Source organism: Tamandua tetradactyla, chromosome 18 (assembly GCF_023851605.1).
Source record: "Tamandua tetradactyla isolate mTamTet1 chromosome 18, mTamTet1.pri, whole genome shotgun sequence".
Taxonomy (NCBI): domain Eukaryota; kingdom Metazoa; phylum Chordata; class Mammalia; order Pilosa; family Myrmecophagidae; genus Tamandua; species Tamandua tetradactyla.
The window spans coordinates 5,952,760-5,963,782 of NC_135344.1; the positions used below are offsets into that span (position 1 = coordinate 5,952,760).

The 11,023-nt window shown below is 44.5% G+C and overlaps 1 long non-coding RNA gene across 1 annotated transcript; it reads left to right on the top strand.

The window, feature by feature from the left end:
- LOC143662497 (uncharacterized) lies at positions 1 to 5,480 on the top strand. Its single transcript, XR_013165351.1, has 3 exons — positions 1 to 121; positions 1,682 to 1,774; positions 2,668 to 5,480. It is a non-coding gene; the product is annotated as an uncharacterized LOC143662497 (long non-coding RNA).
- The last annotated feature ends 5,543 nt before the right edge of the window (positions 5,481 to 11,023 follow it).

The window sequence follows — 11,023 nt, forward strand, 5'->3', positions numbered from 1 at the left end:
TTCATCACAAAGGGCTTCGAAGCTGTCCTCACAGGCTACACCTTGCAGCGAACCCCAACAGCGACCGCACTCGGCAAATGAGCTCTCGAGTGGGTGTTGTTTTTGTAGCAGGATCGGGAAGGTGAGAGAAAAAAATTAATAAATGGCATTCCCATTCTAATAAATGTAACAGCTCTAGGTTAAATTATATTTGAGACAAACTGATGTTTTGATGTCAAATGGTATCATTTGATATCATCGAAGCTTTGACATCAAGTTGGTGTCACAGCTGGAAGGAAGGGTTGTTTGAGAAACATGAGGTCACTGATCTTACAGGGCGGCCTCATGGGACCTGAAGACCAGCAATAACCCCAGCTCTCAAATCTCTCGTTTCCAAAGAAACTAGAAAATGAACCTATTTGCAGTTCTGTCTTTTATATATTGAAACCTGTATTCAGAGAATGTTTACAACTCATAAATAATAGTGTATAACAATTTCTATGTATGTATAAATAATATCAAAACAAAACAACTATGTATATGTCCATATGTATATGTCTATAAAAAAAGAGAAAAATAAAGTGCTATGAGTAAATAAATCATGGAGTATTCTCTATCACAGTGAGAATGAAAGACATTGAGCTGCCTCAAGATCTATGGAAGGCATCCCAACAAAAGCTTCAACAAAGAAACAGAATACCTACAGTGTTACAGCAGTTATAGAATTTTCAAAAATATACAAGACTAAGCAATATATGGTTAAGGGCATACAATTATGTGGGGACCTTATAAAGGAACTTAAGTGACTAATGAACACAAAATGAGGCTCGGGGTCCCCTCTGGAGGAAGGGAGAGGAAAGGAAAGCAGGTAGAATGTTCTAGAGCTGGAGCTGAGGGCGTGGTGTGGGGTGTTTGTAATGGGACTTGTTAGTTTGCTAGCTGCCGGAATGCAATATGCCGGAAACGGAATTTCTTTTAAATAGGGGAATTTAATCAGATGTCAGTTGATACTTCCAAGGCCAAGAAAACGTCCCAGTTAAAACAAGTCTATAGAAATATCCAATCAAAGGCATCCAGGGAAAGATACCTTGGTTCAAGACAGGCTGACAAAGTTCAGGGTTTCTCTCTCAAGTGGAAGGGCAGATGGTAAACACAGTCAGAGTTCCTCTCTCGTCTGGAAAGGCACACGGTGAGCATGGTCAGGATTCCTCTCTCCTCTGGAAGGGCACATGGTGAGCATGCCGTCATCAGCTACCTTCTCCTGGCTTCCTGTCTCATGAAGCTCCCCGGGAGGCATTTTCCTTCTTCATCTCCAAAAGTCATTGGCTGGTGGGCTCTGCTTCTCATGGTTATGTCGTTCTGCTCTGCTCTCTCTGAATCTCTTTCTTTCTCCAAAATGTTTCCTCTTTTATAGGACTCCAATAAACCAATCAAGACCCACCCAAATGGGTGGAGGCACGTCTCTACCTAATCCAGTTTAACAACCACTCTTGATTAAATCACATCTCCAAGGAGATGATCTAATTACAGTTTCAAACATTCAATACTGAATAGGGATTAGAAGAAACGGCTGCCTTTACAAAATGGGATTAGGATTATAACATGGCCTTTCTAGGGTACGTACATTCTTTCAGACCAGCACAGGACTCCTTGTAGCTCATGCACACTTTCTAATATTTTCTTTCGCATTTTTGGACAACAGTGATGGCCACGTGCTGTTGGTGCTCCTCTCTGTGAGCCTCAGTTTTCCCACCGTCTTCCCTGGAGTGTCCTGAGCCCTTGCCACACCAAGGAGGTGAGTTTGCCGAGGGCTTCGTGGGGTCGGAGGACATGCTCTCTGCTGGTGTGCAAGTGGGAGCACGGAGGATTCTAAACCCAGTAACTCCGTAGTAAGAGTAAGACCAGCAGATGCATCCTCAGATATGGGAGTTTCCATCTTTAAAAAGCAGTTGTGAACCAGGAGGATGATGAGGATTTTTTTAGATTTCCAACACAAAATAGAGGAAAGTAAGTGATCTGTTTTCACTTTTGTCTTCATTTGATTTCCCTGAACAAAAACAAGGCAAGATTAGAAAGAAAGTGTCCCACAGTTCCCCTCCCCTCTGATTTACAGAAAGGAGTGGGGCAGAGGCAGCTAAAGACATTCATTTACAATCACAAAGCACTTAGGATCCCCAGCACCTTAGAGTGAGGCCCCGATGAGCAGGTGAGTGGCCAGCCCCCCAAATCAGGCCACCTCTCATTTCTACTCCCCACTGGCACTCGGCTGTGGAGAGCAGATGCTGGGTGCAGTCTGAAGTCCCTTTGTAATGCAAACAGCCCTGATTTGAGAGGCTAGAGACTGCTATTTTAGTCTAAATCTGTAATCTCTAACCTAAACTACTTACAATATAAACCCCTTCTCCATTGTGGAACAATATGTTTAGATATCCTGGTGAACAGGTAAAATTCCTGTATTAGATTCAGTAACAAATATTGAGATTTGTATGCAAAACAGACATTGATCTAATTCTAGCAAAATTCACTGGATAGAGAGGCTTTTGTTTTTTTCCTTTGAATGTGCTCTTTTTATCACACTCTTTCAATTCTTCTAGTAAAAACTCTATTAGTGTTAATTAATCTATATATTTATATAAAGCATAAATGTATATAAACTCCATTAATTGTCAATCTATTACCACCCCACAGCTTCTGAAGGGTAAGAAGATGATCTGAGGCAGCAGAAACTCATCTGTGCAGATGGAAGCAAACAAGACGGTATAGCCTTCCCAGATCATTACCGAAAGGGGCCTTGCGTTAGGATGTCTTCATACAGAACATGCTGGAAAACGCCTTCATCTCCCCATTGGGAACTGAATCATGCCCCCTGAAGCCATGTTGAAGTCACAGTTTGCATTCCTGTGGTGTGAACCCTGTGCAAACAGGACACCCAGAGGTGTTGTTACTGGGTAAGGCGCACACTCGCTCGTGCAGAGGATCTTCAAGCCTACTTAGAAGAGGCCAAGTTGAATCAGGGTGAGCCTTAGTCCATACATCCATATATAAGCAAAGGACCTTTGGACTCAGTGAGTTAGTAGAAACCTAAAGTCAGAGAAAGCCACAGGAGGAGACCAAGAAGACACATTGCATGAAAAGAAGGCAGAGAAGGAAGCTGAGGAACCCCGAGGACTGCCGCCCACCAGCACCAGAGCGCTACGCCTCCAGCAGAAGGCATGGCCTTGTGGTAGATGGATGTCGAACTTCCAGCCTCCAGAACTGTGAGACCGTAAACTCCTCCGTGAAAGCCAACAAGTACGAGTGGACTTGTCCCAGCAGCCCTGGCAGACCAAAACCCTTCCTCTAACTCTTTGCCCTCCCGTAAAATGGGCCAACACAAACCTTCTCGTTGTTTACTAGGAAGTGAGAGCAGCCAGATCATTTCCAGAGAGCACGTGCTCCTTGACCAGGCAGCCTCCTCTGACCAACTCAACATTTGTCCCAGAGAGCTGCTGCTTCCTGCCTTAGGAAGCCCACAGCCTCTAGCGCATGTGGTTGTACTAGTCAGTTTTCTCATTGTAAGCCAGAGATCTACCTCTGGCTAACTTCAGTAAAAGAAATTCTTGGTCTGATGTGGGACAGGGGAGGGTCACAGAAGGCCACTGGGACCTCAAGTACTTCTGGAAGGTCTGGGATGGGAAGGGGAAGGAGCAGGGATCAGCACAGCTGTCTCTGCACGGAAGTCTGCCCAGGATTCCGTTTCTTGAATGGACCCTAGGGATTTGCCATCAATGATTCATTCAGGGCCTGAGTGGGAGTGCCCAGTGGGTGGGCATCAGTCCATGCTCAAGCTCAGGCCACCACGCTGCAGGGAGAAGGAAGCTTGACTTGCATTGCTGTGTTGGTGGTAGACGGCTGAGCATGGTGTCCCACGGGCACAGCACATGTTGGGGATTCTGGCAAAATGCAATGAAATGACGAATGTCCACTAACAACTGTTCCTTTGCCCTCTCTAGATCAAAACACACACTTTCTCCTCTTACATCATTTCCAACAATGACACAACAAATGGATTCTGTTTAATGCACCGCCACTCTTTCAATCACAACACGTCCTCCTGATCCAAAGCCTCAACACTAGTGCCACCATGCCCGCTGGGAAGCGCCCCCGCCCTCTGGCTCCATCTGGGCTGTGGTCTCACCATCCTGAAACCCGTGAACTAAATTATAGGTAACTACCAAGGCACCCTAAATATAATAATGGGCGAGAGAAGAGAGTGGGATGGAAAGCAAAGTTAATTAACTCATAAATATGTATAAAGCACAGCACGGAAGGAAATATCTGTAGAAGTGACAGCCTTGGTTTCTGCAGCTGCTGGTGAGCCAGAGCGGCTCACCATGGTTCTTCTCCATGCTGCTTTGCCTCCCGCCAGTACCCCAAGTGGTCTGAGGTTCTTACACACTAGGGCACCCTACATGTTCACTCTTTGGGGGGTGGGTCTGTGAGCTTTTGGCCCTGTGAGCTTTTGAATCATGTTAGTCTTTCATCAGAGGGTACCCCTGGACTTGGTCGTTCAGGGAGACACAGTAGAGACTCCCAGGTCCGCCCTACCCCCACCCATCCTCACTCGGTCCATGATTCCATCTCCCTTGTCAATTGCCCCAACCAACAGCATCTCTTCCTTCCTCACCGTTTCACTCAGTGACATTAGAAACCTGAGATGGCCAGCTGGAAACCTTTGTTTCCAGGTCAGGGAACCACTGATGTGGCCAGGGACTAATCTCTACACATCAGCGTGCAGGGCTTCAGGAATGGAAAGAAAAACCCAATTTTAAAAGTAAATAAGCTATGGCTGGCTCTGTGATGGTCTCTGGGTGAGTCCGCCTGGCTGGGCCACCATCCCCAGAGACCTGCCCACCACCCGCCCAGGGGCTGCAGAGCAGGCATCCGCAGATGCCACCCAAGCCCCTCCTGGATGAACCACAGGACAGGATGGTGGCCCTGGGTAAGCTGGGGGGAGGGGGAATGGGCGACCTTAAAAGCTGACTGAGTTTCCCCTGTGAGTGAGAAGACACCCTCCAGCCCACCTCGACCTCCAGCCTGATGGATTCCGGACTCATGTAAGCTGGAAACGAATGCCTCTGTCTATATAAAACCTCCTCCTGGTTCTGCTTCTCAGGGTGAACCTGACTGCTACTGGCTTGTTGGGTCTAATTGTGAGAAAAGCCGCTCCACGCCCACGCCTTCGGTGCCAGGCCTGTGGCTTCCCAGATGCTGCCACACCAGGCAGGCCAGCCCTACCACCTTTCCGGTACAGTACCTGCCTGCCCCTCCCACAGGCCGTCCACCAGCTGCTCAGACCAGCTGCTTCTGGGAGCCAGGAATGGGGAGACCAGGCACTGTACAGGTATCACAGTGCATATGTGTCCCTTGCATATTTGCTTCCATGCATTAATTACTTCCTGTAATTCTTTTGATGTGAAAGGTTATTTCCTTCTGAAATTGACCATCTTGACTCTCTGAAGTATGCTGAACTCAGATTTGGGTTATAGATCTAGGAGCTCTTTTATTTATTTATTTATTTATTTATATGGGCAGGCACCGGGAATCGAACCTGGGTCCTCGGGCATGGCAAGCAAGCACTCTTACCTGCTGAGCCACCGTGGCCTGCCCGATCTAGGAACTCTTGAAAGGTAGTGTGGGAGTTAGGAGGAGAATATCCCTTAGGCAAGAAAGGAGTGATACTGTCAAGAGAGGGACCTGGCGGTGGGCTGGGGTGGGGATCCCACTGCCCAATCCTCACTCTTTCCTGATCAATGTCTTTAGGTTCGTATTAGAGATTCAGTGAGGCTGCAAAGTAAACCAGGGCTGCAGTTTGTCAATCATTAAGATTGATCTTAGTATTTGGACTGTAGATGTCTTTACCCAGGAATCTTAAAGACAAAAAGGAATCTTCTGGCACAGTCCTAGAAGTTCCTGTTTCACACCACACCCTGAGATGCTCGTGATCATTTTTCAAAGTGCCCAGTGCCTTTGGGAGCAGCCAGCTTACCTCCATCCTTGAATACCTGACGTCCTCCTCACAGTTCTAAGGAAGCAGCCACGGAGGGTTCCAAGGATCTTGTCTCAAAGTTCTACTGACTGTAGGAAACCACAAGCGGTAATTCTTTTCTATTCAGAGACCATTCATAACCATCAAATTCACTGTTTTAAAGAATACAGTGCAGCGGATTTCAGTATATTCACAGTGTTGTGCAACCATCACCATTATAAATGCCATAACGTTTTTATCACCCCGAAAAGAAACCCACTAGCAGTTATTTTCTGACTCCTTTCTCCAAGCTCCCAGCAACCACTAAACCACTTTCTAACACTATGGCTCTGTCCATTCTGGACATTTCACATAAACAGAATCATATAACATGTGGCCTTTGTGTCTGGCTTCTTGATCTTAGCACAGCGTCTTCAAGGTTTATCCATGTTGTAACATGTTTTAGTATTTCATCCGTTTGTCAGGCGGAATGAGATTCCACCATATGGAAATACCACAATGTGTTTATCTTTTCATGAGTTGCTAGAGATATGGATTGTTTCTACTTATGGGAATGGTACCATAAACACTCATTTATAAGTCTTCAGGTGGACGTGTTTTCTTCAGTTCTGTAGTATTGGATTAGCTGAGTCATATGGGAACTCTATGTTTAATTTTTTGAGGAACTTCCAAACTTTTCCAAAATGGCTAATCATTTTCCATTTCTAACAGAAAACATGTGAGGATTCTTTATATATGCTGGTTATAAAGCCATTATCAGATACATAGTTTCCAAATATCATCTATCATTCTGTAGTTTTTCACTTTCTTGATATGTCCTTTAATGCACAAAAGTTTTTACTTTTGAGGAAATATAATTTATCTATTTTATTTTCTTGATTGTGATTTTGGTGCCATATTTAAGAATCCATTGCCTGATATAAGGCCCTGAATATCTTACTTTATGTTTATTCTAAGAGTTTTATGGTTTTAGCCCTTGTATTTAGGTCTTGGATACATTTTGAGTTATTTCTTGCACATGGTGTGGGTTAGGGGTCCAATTACATTCTTTTGCTTTTTTTTTTTTTTCAGTACTATTTGTTGGAAGAAATTATTCTTTCCTCATTGAGTTGACTATGGCACCCCCTGTTGAAAATCAATTGACCATAGATGTGTGGGTGTATTTCTGAACTCTCATTTCTATGCCCTTGGTCTATTTTTCTATCCTTATGCTAGAACTACACTTTTTATTACTGTAGACCATAGTAGGTTTTGGACATTCTTGTCTTTACTGGTCTTAGGAGAAAGCTTTCCATGTTTCCCCACCAAGTAGGATGTTAACTGAGGGTTTTTCACAGAGTGACTTCTGCAGGTTGAGGAAGTTTCTGAACTTCCATTTCTAGTTTGTCGCATATATTATCATAAAAGGATGTTGGATTTTGTCAAATAGACATCTCAGTAACCAGCTTCCCTTTTAAGATTTTTGGTTTATTGTTTTCACAATAAAACTATTAGCTGCTACTTCAGGCACCTGCAAAATTAAACAATTGCTTAATATTATTTTCAATAAATACCTCCAGGGAAAAGGTTTTTTGCACTGGATGAGTGCCAAGTCAGGTCAAATACAGGTAGTCTTGCAAGAGGGTCTTTCAGGGAATCACCAGAGAGCTCAAATGATGTCAGTTCTCTGGGAACGGGGCTTTGGAGAAATGCCAACGCCATTCTGTCCTTTACAGAGACTTCTAGGCTGTTGGTTTTCACCTCAAATGCAAACTGTTAGATTTCAAGGCTACCATGGTGATGGGGGTGGAGGGAATGTGACAAGGAAAAATTAATACACCACAAAGGTTGACGTTCTTACCGAGACTGAGATGTTTTTCTTGAGTAAATACTCCTTAAATTGATGCAGGTTTTTGGTTAATTTCCAGAGTTCTGGAAAAAAGTGATTCCAACATTTTTGCCAGGTTTCTTACTGTTTTTATGGTTGGGATAATTTTCAGGAACTCTTACTTCACCATTTTTGCTCACATTTCACATAAGTGTTAATCTAATTAGTAGTTTTACCACTGGGTGCTAAGAGCTGCCAGCTTTCCACCTGGGGTCATTAACTGGCCTTTCACTGCCCTCTGCTCTAGGTAGGTTATAGAATTCTAAATTGCAAACTCGCTGCATTTGTTGCAATATTTGTACAATTGTCCTTGTCAAATGCAAGCAATGAAAATGGTCCGGCAATATTAAAAAAGGAAATGGATGAGCTAAAAGGATAACTGGGGCTCACAGCAGGCTGGAGGACTAGACGGGCATGTTGGAAGGAGCCAGTGCTGTCCTGGAAGGGCAAGAGAAAGGCGCCTGACCTGCCCCAGACCCCAGCAGGACAGCTGTCACTGCAGCATCTGCAGAATGTGTTCTAACCGTTCCTTTGTTGCGGCCTCACTTTCTCCAGGTTCACAGTCCTGGTGGGTGTGTCCACTTGGCCGAGGCCAGGAACCATGTCCAGCCCTCCCTGCCTGGGCGCAGACGGGGCAGGGGACTGGGGGCTCTCTCTCCCTGTTGGTAGTGGGAGGTGGGTCAGCATTAAATGGCAGATTTTCACCATATGATCATTACAATATTCACTAAATTGTCTATTCCTTTCAAAGACTATAAATTCCTTGGAAGTAAGGATTATGCTTTATCCAACATTTTAAAAAATTAATAGATTTTATATTTAGAGCAGTTTAGGTTTACAGGAAAGCTGAGCATACAGTACAGAGTTTCAGTGTCCTTCCTCTCTCTCCTCCCTGCACTAGTTTCCTTAAAGGAACACCTTGCCTTGGTGTGATGCTTTTGTTACAACTGATGAATCAACATTGATATATTGTTAGTAACTGGTTTGATTTTCTAATGCTGCCAGAATGCAATATACCAGAAACCAATTGGCTTTTACAAAGAGGATTTATTAGGTTACAAATTCACAGTTCTAAGGCATGAAAACTTCCAAATTAAGGGACCAACGAGAGGACTGCTTTCATTCAAGAAAGGCCGATGGAGTCTGGGATTTCTCTATCGCATGGTAAGGCACATGGTGGTGTCTGCTCTCCTGGCTTCTAGTTTCAAACAGCTCTCCCAGCATCTCCAAGCATCTGTGCCCATCTGCTCTCTGTGTTGCCTCTGAGCATTTTCTGCCTTTTATTCTCTTCATACAGGGCTCTAGTAAAAGGATTAAGAGCCCACCTTGAAGGCGTGGGGCCACATCTGCGTCTAATCAAAGGTCCCACCTACAATGAGATGGGTCACTTCTCCATGCAAGGAACATAATCAAAAGGCCCCACCCAAACAACAGGCCTGCCCTACAAGATTGGATCAGGATTAAAAGAACATGGCTTTTCTCAGTACATAAGAGTTTCAATCCAGCACATTAACTAAAATCCATGATTTCCATTAATGTTCACTCCGTGTCCTCTGGATTCTGACAAATGTGCAATGTCAAGTATAAACCATTGCGTTATCAGCTGATCATCCAGAAAAGTTTCACTGCCCTGAAAATCCCCCAGGCTCCACCCCTTCACCCCTCCCACCTCCCCAGCACCCCTGGCAGCACTGATGTTTTTACCATCTCTATAGTTTTATCCTTTCCAGAATGTCATGTAATTGGAATCCACAGTAAGTGGCCTCTTCAGAGCTGCTTCTTTCACTTCGCAATATGCATTTAAGTTTCCTCCATGTATTTTTGTGGCTTGATAGCTTTTTCCTTTTCACTGCTGTATAATACTCCATGGTATGGATGTACCACAGTTTGTTTATCCATTCATGTAATGAAGGACAATTTGGTTGGTTCTAATTTTGGGCAATCATGAATAAAGTTCTATAAGCTTTCATGTGCAGGATTTTGTACAGACATAAATTTGCAACTCATTTGGGTAAATACATAGGAATGTGATCACTGGATTGTACAAGACTATTGCTTTAGTTCCTTAGAATTGCAGTTACAAAGTTCCACAAACTGGGTGGTTTAAAACAAGAGAAATGTATTCTCAGCAGTTCTGGAAGCCAGAAACCTGAAGCCAAGGTGTCAGCAGGGCTGTGCTGCCTGCAAAACCTGCAGGGGAGGCCCCTCCTTTGCCTCTCTTCCTCCTGGTGTTGGTCTACAATCCCGGTGCTCTTTGGCTTGTGGACACTTCTCTACAATCTCTGCCTCTTTTCTTCCTGCAGCCTCTCTCCAGTGTCTGTGTCTCTGTATCCAAATGTCCTCCTCCTATAAGGACACTAGTCATATTGGATGGGGGCCTCGTCTCAACACATAACATCTTCAAAGACCCTATTTCCAAACGAGGTCATGTTCAGAGATGCAGGAGTTGGAAGGTGAATGTCTCAATTTCACTCCTAAAAACTATGTTTTCTCCAACTTTTTATCAGCAGTTTCCAGGTAAAATAAACGTGCAATGAAGTCAAAGCGAATAACAGCAATGTGAAATTTTAGAGGAATTTTCTTTTTAAACATCACAACCTACGGGGTAAGTGAAACGATCATCATTCTCCTTGTAAAATGTGCAAAGTAACTACGTACATGTAAGGAAGTCACCAGAGTTCATACACCAAGTAAAAGCCAGGGCTGGGGCTTCAGTTCAGGGCAGCAGCTCCAGTGCCCACACCCTCCCTACTACAGGTGGAGGAGAGACTGGCCTTTGGGTTTACACACACCTGGAATGTGGCTGCATCTTCCTAACTGCCCTGGCAGCTGGGACATCTCTCTAGGGAGAGGGTTCATCCCAGGCTCCCCAGACAGATATACTTTTACTGTTGTCTCTCTGTACTCCCAGAGTGTCCCAGTTTGAACAATGAGTGTCACAGTCCCCTTATGTAGAAAGTGCGTGAACTGCCTGAAGCACTGGAGGCCCTAAGTAAATTTCAAGTTTTAAAAGCAGCAGTGGTCGGTGATGGGGACACACAGAGACAGAGCACAAACAGTTACCAGCACAGACACTGGCTCAAAAGGACACTTCGCGTTTATGGAGCACGGAAAGGACAATAAGTCCTCGGTGATGGGGCTTTCCCCCA